This window comes from Lycium barbarum, chromosome 11, assembly GCF_019175385.1.
Source record: "Lycium barbarum isolate Lr01 chromosome 11, ASM1917538v2, whole genome shotgun sequence".
In the NCBI taxonomy this organism is placed as follows: domain Eukaryota; kingdom Viridiplantae; phylum Streptophyta; class Magnoliopsida; order Solanales; family Solanaceae; genus Lycium; species Lycium barbarum.
Window position 1 is genome coordinate 71174208 of NC_083347.1, and position 16316 is coordinate 71190523.

Sequence of the window (16316 nt, forward strand, 5' to 3'; positions counted from 1 at the left end):
TTGGGTGAATAAATTGTTGAATAATTATGATCATTGTTTATTCCAGTAAGTATGGGGCATTTATGTGGATTTAAGCTCTGTGTTGCTTTTATAATTTGAAAATTTTATGTTGGTATTTGAATATAGAAGGTATCAAAGAGTTTAGCATAAAGTTTAAGTTGGCAAAAAATGTTTATTAAATTTTTGAAACCTCAGAAATTTGAGATTCTTGTTGCGACAATATGTACATTTGAGAAACAAAGGATATTGTATTTGTGATGGAAGTTCGTCATGATCTTAAAAAAAAAATTGTTGAATTACGACAGATTTAATTACTGTATAAATATGATATATTTTGTGTGACAAACTAAGCCATCATGTCCATCGATATTGAAAAACATTCGGAGAAATGATAATCCTGCTAAGTAAAAATATATTATTGTGGTCATTTCTCAAGTAATGAATCTTGTGGCTAATGTGAAATATTGGGTGTTAGATGACTTTGGTGCTACTAGGCATCTTTGGGCTAACAAATAATTTTGTATTTTACACCTAAGTTGCAGAAGATGAATGATTTATTTATCTCAGTGATTCAAGAATTTAAGTAGTCCTTGAAAAGGAAAAAGTTCTTAAACTCACATCTGAAAATTATTGACTGATCCATATTTTTTAGCTAATATTCTCACCAATTTGGTTAATGAGGAATTCTTTTTTAACCAAACAAAAAAAAAGTTGGAGTGAAGTTTATATTTTGAGTATGATAAGGTTGCATAAATAATCATCTTATGAGCAATGAGTTTGCAATCATGGTGCATCTGTGTGCGCTTACAATATTTAATAATGTTATAAATGCTAGTATATGTACTTATTTTCTTTCATTTATGTGTGTCATATCAAGTGTACATATTCTATTTTTTAAGAGATCACTTAGTAAGATTTATTCATTTCATTTTTTATGAAAATGGTACTTTCTTAAATATTAGTTGATGATGACATAATGTGGTTATTAGTTGAATATAATATTTTGGGTGAAGCTATATTAGTAGCTTGTTAATTATAAGATGAGTCTTACGAAAAATTGATAATACTTATTATGAGTTATGAAAAATATTAGACATTACAACTTCATTCTAAAGCAGTAACCGACTAGGCAAGTACAATATTTTTTTAAAAAAAGTTATCTTCTCTCTCCTTCTATTACCATGCAAACCCTAATTTAAACCTACCTTCACACTATGGCCACTCCGGCCACTGGTCAGCGGTTAACGGCGGCTGGCTAGCCTCCATCAACGTCCAACCTAGATCACTACCCTCCCCTTACCAACACGAAAATACCCGCTTCTCAGCCCATTGTCCCGTTTCTATCAATCGAAGATACAAACCCTACAACCTACATGCAGACTCTTGTGCATGAATGTACCCCTACTACCAACCCCATTGTTGATTCTATACCTATCAAGGAGGTTCAATATGTTGATGGTATCCCAGTGGTGCATTGGACTACGTCATAAGTATCAAGAATGGAGCAAATAGAGAATTTAAAGCATGCTATTGTAGGTAAGTTCTCATATGGCTGGACAGAAATGGATGAGTTGAGAGATATTGTTCCAAGTCAATGTGGTGCTAAGGGAAAGTGTCAAGTTGGATTCCTAAGATATCGACATATTTTGATTAGAGGTTCTTTAATGGAAGATTTCATAAACATCTCATCTAAGAGTGCCTGTTGGTTGAAGTCTAAGGATGGTAAGTCTTATCAAATGAGACATCTCATATATGATTCCCATTTTAGGGTGGACGAAGAGACTTCAATTGCAATGGCATGGATATCTTTCCCTTATTTACTGCCTACTTACTTTGTTAAGGAATCTTTGTTTACCTTAGCATCGGCAATTGGGAAACCATTGTTATTGGACATGGCTACTATTAATAAAATCAGGCCTAATTGTGCTAGGGTAAAGGTGCAACTGGATTTATTATCAGATCTTCCTAAGTTTGTTATGATGGAGATTGAAGATGACCAAACCAAGGAAGTGAATGTTATGAAAGTAAAGATTCAGTATGATCATATGCCTAAGTATTGTATTGAATGTAAGTTACAAGGCCATTTAAAGGAAGAATGTAGAGTGTTACATCCTGAGGTGAAGGCAGAAAAGAAAGAGGATGTCTATGAAGGAAAGGAAAAAGTGAAAATGAGTGAGGAAGTGATAACTGAGAAACAAACAGTGGCAACAACATCTAAGGGATTTCAATATCCAGGAAGGTATAATAGGTATAATAGATGGAGATATCCTGTGCAGCAATATTTGCCAAAGGTGTTGTCTAGTGGAAAAGTTGTTACTTATCCAAATGCTACTAACATGGGAAAGAAGAGGAAGGAGGAGGGTCATGCAGGGAAAGACAAGCAACCAAAAGGATTTCCACTTCAAAATAATTTTGAAGTATTGAATGACAATGCAGAAGAAGGGGTGGATAATGATAACACAAAGTATTTGGCTCTTACTGACTCAGTAGGGACACCCAAAGAGCCAGATGTTTTAATCAAGGAGGCAGAAGATGTTGACAAATCTTATGAAAGTTTGAAAGTAACTAGGGAAGAAGGACTTATTGGAATGCAGGCTGAGAACGTGAAGGAAAGTGTGGGTACTGAGATAGCTATTTATAAGGGTCCTGAAGAAAATATTAACAATGTAGATGATCCCCAAGAGACAGTTACTGATGGAGGAGACAAAGTAGCAGATATTCAAGAACAAGTACAAGATAGTGCAGGTTCTGAGATAGTTATTTATAAGGGTCCTGAAGAAAAGACTAACAATTTAGATGACTCTCAAGCTGATGGGGGAGACAAAGTAGCAGATAGCCAGGAACATGTAGAGGATGGAGAGAAGCAGAAATTAAATGATTGTGTGGACAAGTTAGCTCAGGATCATGAGCTAAGCAATATAGTCTTTAATCAGGAGCATACTCAGAAGAAATTTCCTATTCCAATTGTGATCAGACAGGAGGATCATTTGAATTTTTCCATAAATCATGATGGAGTAGGATCCTACCCACCTAAAAGGGAGGAACCTGATGATTTGCATGTGGATTTGATGGGAAAAGGTCAAGATCAACAAATTCTACCCCTGAAGAAACCTTCTCCTTTGAAGGAACTGCATGATGTAGTGTCCCATAATCTATCAGATATGGCAGTACCTGAACAACTTCATATAAGTAGTAGTTCTAAAGATGGGGTAGATGAGGAAGCCATAGAGCAGGTGTTTAATCAAGTAGCTAAGGAAGCTGATATTTCTCCAAAGTCCATGCAGAAAGGGAGTAAGAAAGGCAAACAACAAAGTGTAGTGGATATTCAGCCTGTAAAAATATTGCCAACTAGAGCTGTGAAGAATGTCAATAAATCTTTATGAAGACTCTATTTTGGAATATCAGGTCTGTGAATTCACAGCAAGCTTTTCATAGAGTGCAAATGTTACATAGGCATCATAAATTCTCCATCATTGCTTTGATGGAACCATTTCAGCATGTTAGAAACATTCAAGGATTTAGAAGGAGATTGGGCATGAGGTTTGCACATCATAACTGCAATGGTAAAATTTGGTTCTTTATAAATGATAATATAGATGTAGAGGTGATTCAGGATACAGATCAATAGATTACAGTTAAGCTAAATTTTCAGGAGGATAATAAGATTCTTATGATTACTATGATTTATCCAAAGTGTGAAGCATTGGAAAGAATTAGTCTTTGAGATAACTTGTATAACCTGGCTGATCAAATGGAAGTGCCCTGGCTTGTGGGAGGGGATTTCAATGTCATTATGCATAAAGATGAGAAAATAGGGGGTCTGCCAGTTTATCCATATGAGTATGAAGATTTTGCATTCTGTGTGAACTCAAGTGAACTATTTGAAGTTTCTTTTAAAGGGAGCTTATTCACATGGTGGAATAGTAGAGCTGGTAGAGATTGTATTTTTAAAAGGTTGGACAGAATGCTCACTAACTCAAAACTACAGGATTGGTTTAGTCACATGGAAGTTGAACATTTATCTAGAACTGGTTCTGATCATGCTCCTCTTCTACTTACTTGTGGAAATTCATCTCAACATGTAAGGAACCCTTTCATATTTCTAAAGTTTTGGATAGAACATGAATCCTTCTTAGAGGTTGTGAATCAAGGGTGGAATACTGAGTTTGAAGCAGATAAACTCATTACTTTTAAACTGAAGCTTAAAAAAGTTAAGTCTGTTTTATCAGAATGGAGTAAAGCTACCTTTGGGGATATCTTCAAGCAACTGGTAGTAAGGGAAGATATTGTGAGAGTTAAAGAACAGCTTTTTGAAGATGATCCTTCTCCTACAAACAGGATGGTTCTCCAACTAGCACAAGCAGAATTGAAGAAGTATATGCATTATGAGGAGGAGTTCTGGAGACAGAAATCTCATTTTACTTGCTTTTCTGAGGGGGATAGGAATACAAGGCTTTTCCACAATACGGTAAATGGTAGGAGGAAGAGATTTCAGGTCAAAAGGATGAAAAGCAAGATGGAAGTTGGATTGAACGGGAAGATGCTCTAGCTGAGGAAGCAACTCAATTTTATCATCATCAGTTTACATAGGATATCTCCTCAGATTTCTCATTGCTACAACATGTTCCTAATATGGTTACTCAGGAGAAAAATCAAATACTTACCAGCATGCCAACTCTAGAAGATATTAAGAATTCAGTTTTGATCTATCAGGAGATAGCTCAGGTGGTCCAGATGGTATGATAGGAGCATTTTATCAAGTATGCTGGGAAATTGTGGGGGCTGATGTGTATAATGTAGTGAAAGTTTTCTTTGAAGGACAGACTTTTCCAAAGTCCATAACTCATACAAATCTGGTTCTGATCCCAAAGAAGAATAATGTTGAGACCTTTGCAGATATGAGGCCCATAAGTCTCAGTAATTTTATAAACAAAGTGATCTCTAGAGTGATGCAAAATAAACCTGAAAATGCTTTGCCCTCTTTGATATCTGCTAATCAGTCTGGTTTTGTAAAGGGAAGATGTATCATTAAGAATGTACTGTTGACTCAAGAGGTGGTTTCAGATACAAGACTTAGGGGAAAACCAGCTAATGTGGTGCTTAAATTGGATATGGCTAAGGCCTATGATAGAGTATCATGGGATTTTTTGGCAAGAGTCCTGAGGAAGATGGGATTTGCAGAAGTATTTATAGATATGATATGGAGATTGATAGCAAAAAATTGGTACTCAGTTCTATTCAATGGACAGGCTTCTGGATTTTTCCATTCAACAAGAGGTGTTAAGCAAGGAGATCCACTCTCTCCTGTTTTGTTTATTTTGTCTGCAGAAGTGTTGTCTAGAGAATTGAACTCTTTATTTGAGGACAATGTCTTTAGAAGATATGAAATGCCTATATGGAGTGCTAATTTGAATCATCTTGCTTATGCAGATGATACTATTATATTCTCATCTGCAGATGCTACGTCATTGCAGCTGATCATGGGAATATTACAGGAGTATGAGCAGATGTCAGGGCAGCTTAACAACAAAGGAAAAAGTTCCTTCTACATGCATAGTAAAGTTACAAATGTGATAGTGCAGCAGGTGGAGGCCATTACTGGTTTTATTAGGGGATCTTTCCCTTATGGATCTTTCCCTTTCACATACTTAGGTTGCCCAATCACACATGCAAGAAATAGAAAGCCTGATTATAGTGATTTGATCAAAAACGTGAAGGACAAATTGGCAGCTTGGAAAGGAAGACTTTTATCTTTTGGAGGAAAAGTTGTTTTGATCAACAGTGTTTTACTGAGTATGCCAATTCACCTACTCTCAGCTATCAGACCTCCAAAGGGTGTTATATATGATATGCATAGGGTGTTTGCAAGATTTTTCTGGAATAATTGTGAAGAAGGGAGAAGAAGACATTGGTCTTCATGGATGAATCTGTGCTTGCCAAAGGGGGAAGGTGGAGTTGGCTTCAGATCCTTATTTGATGTTTCTAAAGCATTATGTGCTAAACTCTAGTGGAAATTTAGAACTACAAATACTCTATAGTCAAATTATATGTGGAACAAGTATTGTAAAAGGCACTACCCTCAGTATGTGCCTTGGAAAAGAGGCTCGCAGGTCTGGAAAATGATGTTAGAAGCTAGAGACAACATGGAGCATGAAATGTGGTGGGAGCCAAGAAGTGGAACTACTAATATCTGGTTTGATAATTGGACAAAACTTGGAGCTTTATACTACTTAGTTCCTGATGATTTTGTTGTGGATGAAACAGTATAAGATGTCAAGGAATTGAGAAATCAGGATGGGTGGAACATGAGTAAACTACAACAGCTTTTTCCTACTGATATTGTTAATAATATACTAGAAGAATTAGACTTTCATGAATCTACAGAAGAATGGGATAAACCATGGTGGATGATGACAGCATTTGGTAAATTTACAGTTGGAAGTGCATAGGAGCTCTTAAGAAGGAAAGCTGGGAAGTCTGATATATACAAAAGCATGTGGATACCAGGTTTGCCTTTCAAAATCTCATTTTTTTTCTGGATATTGTGGAAATGCAAACTACCAGTAGGGGATATAGTGAGAAGGATTGGGATTGACACAGAAGGAAAATGCTATTGTTGTGATCCTAAACAATGTGAAATTGTAGATCATCTATTTGTCACAAGGAAAATTGCTTCACAGGTCTGGAGATATGTTAAAGCTGCTGTAGGAATCACAACAACTTTTCTTCGGGTGAAATAAGTGATACAGGTCTGGTGGAATGCTGACTTTTCATCTAAGTTCAAATCTATTATTAGAGCCATTCCAGTGATCACAATGTGGAAAATATGGAAGTGGAGAAACACTGTGGTGCATGGAGGGAATATGACAATCAATAAGGTGATATATGAAATAAATTTGACCATACATCAGATGTGCAGAGTTAGACATCCAAGAATGCAAGTACCAAAATCTGTTCCACAGATTATGCAGATGTTTGAAACATACAAACCACATATAGTGAGCAAGATAGTGAGATGGAATTTGCCTATGCTAGGGTGGTTTAAGTGTAACTCAGATGGTGCTTCTAGAGGCAATCCAGGGGCAAGCTCAGTGGCATTTTGTATTAGGAACTCTGAGGGAGACCTAGTGCATGCTACAGCTAGAAGAATATCTGATGGATCAAATTTAGTTGCTGAAGCAATGGTATTACAGGAGGGGTTTAAATACTGTGTAACAAATGATCTATTGCCTATAATCTTGGAGACTGATTCAATGACTCTTAAAATGATCTTGACAGGACAATGGGAAGTACCATGGAGTATTTCTTTGATCATAAAGGATATTACAAGGTTGATGAGGGATAAGGAAGTAAGAGTGGAACATGTACTGAGGGAAGGAAATGGATTGACAGATTTTTTAACTAACTTTGTTTTTTATTTTGCAGGTGAACATTAGTTCAATAGCTACCAATCACTTCCAAGGAAAGCAAAACAGATTTGAATACTGAAAAAGCACAGATGCCATACATCAGAATCAGACAAGCCAAAGATCATCAGATTCCAGGAGATTAACATATGCAATGAGGATTCCGCAGTATGTCAAAACTGCAGTACTCAGGCCTAGAACAAATTTAGCAGATTGAATATAAGGACTTTTGGACAGGTTACAACAGTGGTATTATTGTGATTACATGCTCATTCTGTTTGTCACTTCTCCAAAGGATCCTTTTATACAATCATTCTTGAAGGAAAAGGTCAACACTACATAGGCCTGGATCAAACACAAAAACAGCTAAACATGAGGAACTTTCTGAAGGAATTCTATTCCATCCTTGAAACCTGAAGTTTAATTCAATGGACTGTGGATCCATAGCACCTGGTGAGAGCTTGAGGTGTCAACATGGTATCAAGTCAAGGCCAAAGGATTTGCAATAGACAAGCTTTTAGATTTCCTTTAGTTTGGTTTCATGTATTATATTCCTTTACTTTCTGTATTTTAGCTTTTGTATAGAACTTGATTTTTTAATAAAACACTATCAGGCAATCTACTTGGTAGTTTAAATTCAAAAAAAAAAAAAAGAGTTATGAAAAATATTATTCCTCTATCTTAAATTTTTTGAAAATGTGGGGGTCATGGTGTCTCACTGGATTTATGTCGAGAGAACTTTTCAAAAAGAGATAATATTTTATTTGGTCTTGTTATTCAAAATGTTTTTGAAAATAAAGTTTGGAAAGAAGGCGTTGATGATGAGATACTAATTTTGGAAAGAAAATATATTTGAGAGGTACCATGAATTATGGTGTTAAATGAATTTTCCGTTGTATATTAGAAAGATACAATGATGATAAACTGGATCTTTGATTCAGATGAGACAAAATCCACTAGAAACTACGTGTTCACCTTTTGTGGGGGTGAATAACATCTAATTCAGCCAAACAAAGAATAATTACTATATCGATAACGAATCTGAATTGAGGCTTTAGAGTTGGCTGGTTATGAGGCTGAGTGGTTAAGAAACTACTTAGTGAGTACTTAAATTGGAAAAAACTCAAGATTTTTTGTGTTGACACAACGTGATAAAGAAGTTGTTGTAAGATGAAATTATTTCATGATTTATGTGATGTCTGAGGTGAATTTGGCCGATTCACAAGACTAAAAGAAACATCAAGGGGAATGAGACTTTTGCCATTTGGGAAGATTAACAATGATGGTAACCCAACCTATTTGATGCCATTTGGGAAGATTAACAATGATGGTAACCCAACCTATTTGATTGGAGACCCCATGAATTAGGTTCATATGGGCAATAATAAATCATTAGTTGATCAAAAGTGCACTATTAAATTATGTTCTTTCATATGGTGTGTGAATATAGTGCAATATTGCAAGGCAAAGTGAGGTTGAGCTATAAACTTTTAATCCATTACCATATCCTTTATAGGTGGTGTATTTCTCTGCAGAATACACTTGATGGATGGACCTATATGAGTGTGGAGTGGTGTGGACTGGTGCCATTTTTATGAAATTGTGATAGATTTCTAGAGCACTCATGAATACCAGGAAACGCGCACGCAAAACCGCGATAACGACAAAGATTATGTGAGTATAATGTGATAGAATAAGACTCTAGGCTTACAAAAGAATTATTGGTTCATAGAAGTTCTAAACTTCACCAATTGTTCTGTAAGTTTAATCTTATTTTATCTAGGTCTGGTTCATAGTATACGAGACACCAGATTCGACGCATTGTGCTCATATACGTAAACCCAGCAAAACTTCTTATTTTATTATTTTGAAATATATGGGCGATTGTTAGAAAAATATTATTTTCTATTTATTGTCTCAAAAATAATAAGGACTATTTCTAACATTTTTATTGACTTTAATACAAAATAAATATTTTTATTCATTATTTTAATACTATATTAATGACTCTTTAATGGCTAATTATTTTATAATATTATATCAGCTTTAATGCTTAAGAGACTATTTGACTTGGTCTTTGAATTCTTAAGTTTTGCGATTGTAACAAACAAGTAAATTCTTTGAATACCTCTAATGGCTAACGATAAGTTGAATAGCCATAATGGCTATTATTATTAATTATATTTTAATGTTGAGAGTTGAGACGCTCTAAAAGGAATAGAGGTCCATTAATGTAGTATTAAAATAATGAATAATATATATATATATATATATATATATATATATATATATATATATATATATATATATATATATATATTGTGTTTTGTTGGTAGATGACAGAAAAACATGAGATATATAAAAAAACATATTCTACATATTCTTCCTTTCATATTATATTGTGCAGGGTTTTCTGCTTTGTGAAATTTTTGTTAGTTTCTGGCTCCTAATTTTGTACTAGAAGAGCTCGTTGAATCTTGGGGGACACACCCATACTGGGTGAAATATCCTTAAGGACAGTGTCTTAATTAATTGACATGCCTCAAGCTTTCAAGAATTTTTCTGCAAGGTTCGTGATCAAGTATTTCTCCGTAAGATTTCCAACAATCTTAAGTATTTTCTGACAAGATTCGTGATCAAGTACGGGTGAAATATCCTTAAGATTGTTGAAAATCTTACGAAAAAAATACTTGATCACGATCCCTGTCGGAAAATACATGATCACGAACCTTGCAGGAAATTCTTGAAAGCTTGAGGCATGTCAATTAAGATACTGTCCTTAAGGAATTCTATTTTGTAAATGACAAGCAAACAAAATAGCTTCACCCCAAAGATTGTCAAGTGCACATGAACTAACAAGCCTGCAATTCATCATTTCTTTAAAAGTCCTATTTTTTCGTTCAACTACTCCATTCAATTCGGGTGAGTATGGAGGAGTAACTTCATGAATAATTCCTTCCTTTTCACAAAAGTCATTAAACAAAATGTATTCTCCACCTCTATCAGATCTTACTCTTTTGATCTTCTTATTCAATTGATTTTCTACTTCAGATTTATACAATAAAAACATTTCAAAAGCTTCATCTATATTTTTCAACAATCTTAAGGATAAATCTTGTTGTCATGAAGCACGGAAAATCTAACCTTGTTTTGTTGAAGAAAGTCTTGTTTATGTTCTTGATACTTTATGGTGTATCCAAGAGTGAAGTGTACAAGATTAGTGACGTGATCGGGTGGACATTTACTTGTTGCTGTGATTACAAATCATGGCTGGCTGGTAAAACTTTTGGCGTTGGAGGTTCTACTCTTGTTATACTTTCAACTATAATTGTCTTCACTACACTACTCAACTTTTGGAATTATGCTACTAAAGTATGTAAGTATATCTCTACTCTTTTTAATGAAAATAAACATGGTTACAAGCCCAAAGTTATTAATTTCAAGAAAAGTGTGTAAGAAATTTGACAATCCTGCTGAGTCAAAAATTAATTCGGATGAAGCAGATGATATTATTTTTGCGGTCATTTCCCGAGAGAATATTGAGACCAGTGTGAGTGACTGGGTTATAGACTCTGGTGCTACTAGTCATATTTGTATGTTTGTTGGTTATGCTAATAATAGTGCTGCATATAGATTTCTTATAATCAACAGTGATGTGATTGAACGCAACACTATAGTAGAAACAAAAAATGCTGAGTTCTTTGAGAATATTTTTCCTTTAAAACGTGATAATATTTCTCATGTTCCTACTTTTCAAAAAGAAGGTACTTCTAGTGTTCCTGTTTTCTAAAATGATTTTGAAAATGAGGATTTGAGAAGTAAAAGGACAAGGATAGAAAACTCTTATGGTAATGACTTTTACACTTATATTGTTGATAATGATCCTTTAACTTTTTCTGAAGCAATTTCTTCTTCTCATGCTTCTCATTGGGAAGAAGCCATCAAATCTGAAATAAACTCCATTTTACAAAATAATACTTGGCAATTAGTTGATGTACCCCCGAGATCTAAACTCATTGGTTGTAAATGGATTTTTAGAAGGAAATATAATCCTCATGGTTCTATTGATAAATATAAAACTAGACTTTTTTTTAAAGGCTATACTCAAAAACAAAATATTGATTATGTTGATGCTTATGCTCCAGTGACTAGAATTTCCTCTATTCGTGTTTTATTTGCATTGGCATCTATTCACAAATTATTTATTCACCAAATGGATGTTAAAACTGCATTTTTAAATGATGATTTAGAGGAGGAAATGTATATGAAGCAACCCGAAGGTTGTGTAGTGGCTGGTCAAGAAAATAAAGTTTGTAAATTAATAAAGTCTTTATATAGTTTAAAACAAGCTCCGAAACAATGGCATGAAAAATTTGATCAAGTTTTGTTAAGTAATGATTTTACCTCTGTTGAACTAGACAAATGTGTTTATACAAAACTTGTTGATGGTCATTGTGTTATTATATGTCTTCATGTGGATGACATGCTTATCTTTGGTTCTAATCTTGATATAGCAAAATGAGACCAAAAAATTTTGTCTTCAAATTTTGACATGAAAGATATGGGAGAAGCAAGTGTTATTTTGGGCATAAAAATAATTAGAGACAATGATGGGTTAATTTTAACTCAAGGATATTATGTAGAAAAAATTCTTAAAAAGTTTGAAAATTTTGATGTGGTACCTGTGAGCATTCCTTTTGATTCTACTAATCAATTGAAAAAGAATCATAGAGAAGCTATTTCTCAAAATTATTATGCTCAAATTATTGGTAGTTTAATGCATTTGATGAATTTTACTAAATCTGATATAGCTTATGCAGTGTGTAGATTGAGTAGATATGCTCGTAATCCTAACAATGATCATTAGAATGCATTAAGAAGACTTTTGAAATATTTGAGAGGTACTATGAACTACGGTATTAAATATAGTGGATTTCCCGCTGTACTAGAATGATAGAGTGATGCTAACTAGATCTCAGATTCAGATGAGACTGTAACGACCCGCTTGGTCGTTATGCGTGCATTGACCATTCTACCCTTGCTAGTACTTTCCCGAGGTTAGGAATGAGTGGGCCTAAAAAAATTGGGGTGTGTTTTACATTGTGTTTCGTGACTTATAAGTGACTCTGTGATGTGTTTTTTAACTTGGTTGTTTGCTGGCTTGTGTGCATAGGGACTTGGAATGATTTTTAGAGACTAAAAAGTGGAAAATTTTCGTGCTCACTGCCCAAAATCTATTGCTACAGCGAGGAAGGATCCTGCTGCAGCGAAGGGTTGGTTTTCCAAATGCCCACTACAGCGGACCTCAGTAATTCAGAAACCCGATTTAAATACCTTATTTTGACCTCACTCCTCACATAATCTCAAAAATAGTTCCTAAGAGCATAGAGGCGACTTTCTAAGGCTAGGGTACTATTTTCCATCAAAAGTAAGCCTTAATCACTAACTCTCTTCGCGTAATGTTCTTATTCGATTCTTGCTTCAATCAAAGGACCTTTAATGGGAATTGAAGGGTAGAACACAAATACCAAGGAAACCCTAGAATATTGATGGTATTGTTTATTGTTGTTTAATTATCTAAGAGTAGAGATTATCACTTCATAGCATGAGAACTTGATATTCAATTATGGAAATTGGTTGTTGAGACCTAGGGTTCCAATAAAAATGGGAACTTTGGCTAAAAACAGAATTGTAGGGTTAAAATGATTAGAGAGCCTATTAATTGATTCAGTATGATGCTTGAGACTAGCATTGGGATGATTATGACCCTAAGGATAATTAACCCATTTGATTAAGGGTAGAATTGGCGGGGCTGTCATCCCTAATTTGTTATTGTTATTGTTAATTTGATAATCCTTTACTTACTTATAATTGTATTCTAGACTTTAGACGTTCCGAAGCGTTGAGGAAAGGAAAAGCTATTGCGAAGTGAGTGCATTATTCCAGTTCGGCTTCGAGGTAGTCTACGGTTTACTTGAGTTAGACTTTGATTAGTTGATTGTATATGTCGTAGAATCTATGGGAGAAAGCATGTGTAGGACTTCGGGTATAGAGTTTGGGTGATTGTTGTAAGTTATATGATTTAATTGTGTGAAGTGATTCTCCATTGTCAAGGCTGATAAACTTGAATTGTATTCTTTAGATTGTTGAAAGGAAGGTGATCATATATACCCTTTAGAAATAAGTTGTTGTTAGTGACATGTTCTATTATGTTGAGCAGATTATTTGTGAGTCTTATTGTGACTTGTGTTATTTGACTATACTTCATTGATGTTGACTTGATAGGTGTTCTTGAGTCATTCCTTGTGATTTGATTATGAGACGTTGTTGATGATGATTAAGATGTAACATATATATTTTTAAGGCACATTTGACAGGGGGTGATAATGTAGCCTAGTTGTGAGCTCGTGGTCCGAGTTTCTTTCCGGAACAAGTGGTACATGGACACCATGGGTCCCCTGCAGGTCATGGCTATTTGGGAAAAATATTAGCATTTAGCATGTGTGTATAGATATGTGATAGAGCTGGGAACTTCATTATTTATTTTTTTACTTTCGGCTTGAGTGTTGGTGTTTCATTATTGATAATTGGTGACTTATTCTGAAAGAGGATTATTTGAGGAATATTATTTGTGATACATATTTGTTGTGCCTGTCAGCTTATTTCATTTATTTTATGCATGTATGCATGATACTAATCTTAGTCGACCTATGATACCTACCAGTACGTGTTGTTTGTACTGACCTACACTTGCCGCATTTTTTCTATGAGTGCAGATTTTGAGCCAGAGACGTCTTTTAGACCTCGCATCTAGTTGAGGTTGTTCGTATTAAGATCCGAGAGTGAGCTCCTATCCGTGCCATGTCGCCTGAAGATCTTTCTTTATTTCACATGTTTATTTTCATCCCAGACATTATGTTTATTTTTAGACAGTATCTCTTCTTTAGACATTGTTGGTTAGAGTCCTTATACGGTGACTTTCAGATTTTGGGGATGTAATAGCTAGACTTCCGCACTTACTATTTGGTTTATTTTATTATCAGACATTTTATGCTATTATTTATTAGCAGTGTTTATTAATTGGTTTAAGTATTTGGAATTGGCTTAATAATGGGTTAAGGGATTAGTTCGCCCACTATAGGACTAGTGTGGGTGCCACTCACGTCTGTTTGGGACGTGACAGATACAAAATCTACTAGTGGTTATGTGTTTACCCTTGGTGGGGGCGCCATAACATGGAAATCAGCCAAACAGACCATAATTGCAAGATCAACTATGGAATCTGAATTTGTTGCTTTGGAGTTGGCTGTTAGAAAAATCATATTTTTCTTAGTATCTCAAAATAATGAAAGGACCAACGGTCAATTGAATTTAATACAAAGGTTTTATTACTATTTTATTAGCCTTAAATGGCAACATTAATTTGGTAAAGTATGGCTGTTGTCAAACGGTCATAATAATTTGGTCATTTGATCACAACATTTCTTGGTCCTATATATACCTTTGTATATGTTCATTTTGTATATAAGAAAATACCAAAAGCAAATAATTCTTCTTATTCTTATTTCTTTTGTTGGGTTATTATTTTATGAAATCTTTATTAGATTCTGGCTCCTAGTTTTGTACTAGAAGAGCTTGTTGAATTCAGGGGGATACACCTACACCGGGTGAATTATCTGTAAGGACAGTGTCTTTGACACTCCTCAAGCTTTCAAGAATTTCTTACTATTTCCGTGTTAGGCATAGATAAGGTGATGTGACACTTCTCTATGGCCACCATTCCTATTTATCTATTTTCTCAATTTTTTGAATTTTTTTCCTCATTTTTTGCTTAAAAAATATTATATAAAAATTAGGTGCTCTTAATTTATTTCTTTTCCTAGTCACCCTCCTTTTGGTTTCATTGTCTTCCGTTTTTCTTTTTAATCTTTTGTTATAGTTTCATCTTTTCTTCTTTCTAAGAGGAAGACTAAACATGTGCTTTCAATTAATGTTGAGTTGAAACATTTTCTTTCAATGTAATCACTTTGAGCTCTATTTGGACCACTACAAAAGAAACGAACATAAACTTTTAATTATAATTATAAATTCATTAATCATTTAGCAGGGATTATAGAAAAAGTTAAATTTGTGAGATAAGGAGGTGGACTATATAATGGCTTATGGGGAAAGGAGAGAAGACAAGCATAGGGAGCACAAACTTTTTTTGAACGAAGTTATTGGAGTTTTATGAAGTATCTCGTCATTTCTTCCTCAGGTTGTCCATATTCCTCTCCTAATTTCATTTTTTTTTTTGTAAATTATGTAGTGTTCAATTTGGTTGCAATAGCATCATATTAGGTTGTTAGTCTGTTATGAAGATGGTATTGAGTTACATAAAACTTTATGAGTTTTGCAACTAATTATAAGTGATGAACATGACGACTTTTTATTTTATTTTATGGGATAAATATAAAATAAGTCTTATAATAATTTTCTTTTAGGTATTACCGTATAAGGTTCATATTGAAGAGTCTTGTGTCAGTATTTGGATAAAAAAATTCATGTTGTTGAATCAACATGATCTACTTTTCGTATATCTTTGTGACGGACCAAAACTCTTTCTATTGGTATGTATATTCCTCAAGATAACTATTTGTAAATCTATAGTGTTAACACTTGCAGGAAAGTAATCATGTCAATGTGTCCGACTTTACAAATTGAAGATTCTATTAAAGATGTACGTATTTGCTCTCAAACTAGATATTATTGCTACAGAAGCAAGTTCACAGTTTAAACAAGAAAAAACGAAGCTTTGGAAAGTTCAAAAACTATTATGGGGGAAGAGATTTTTGAAAGTCTACAGCAAACGATGTCTGATAATTTTGTTTCCCGTTTCGAATGTTTCAATCTTTCTTCTATGCGTGTTTG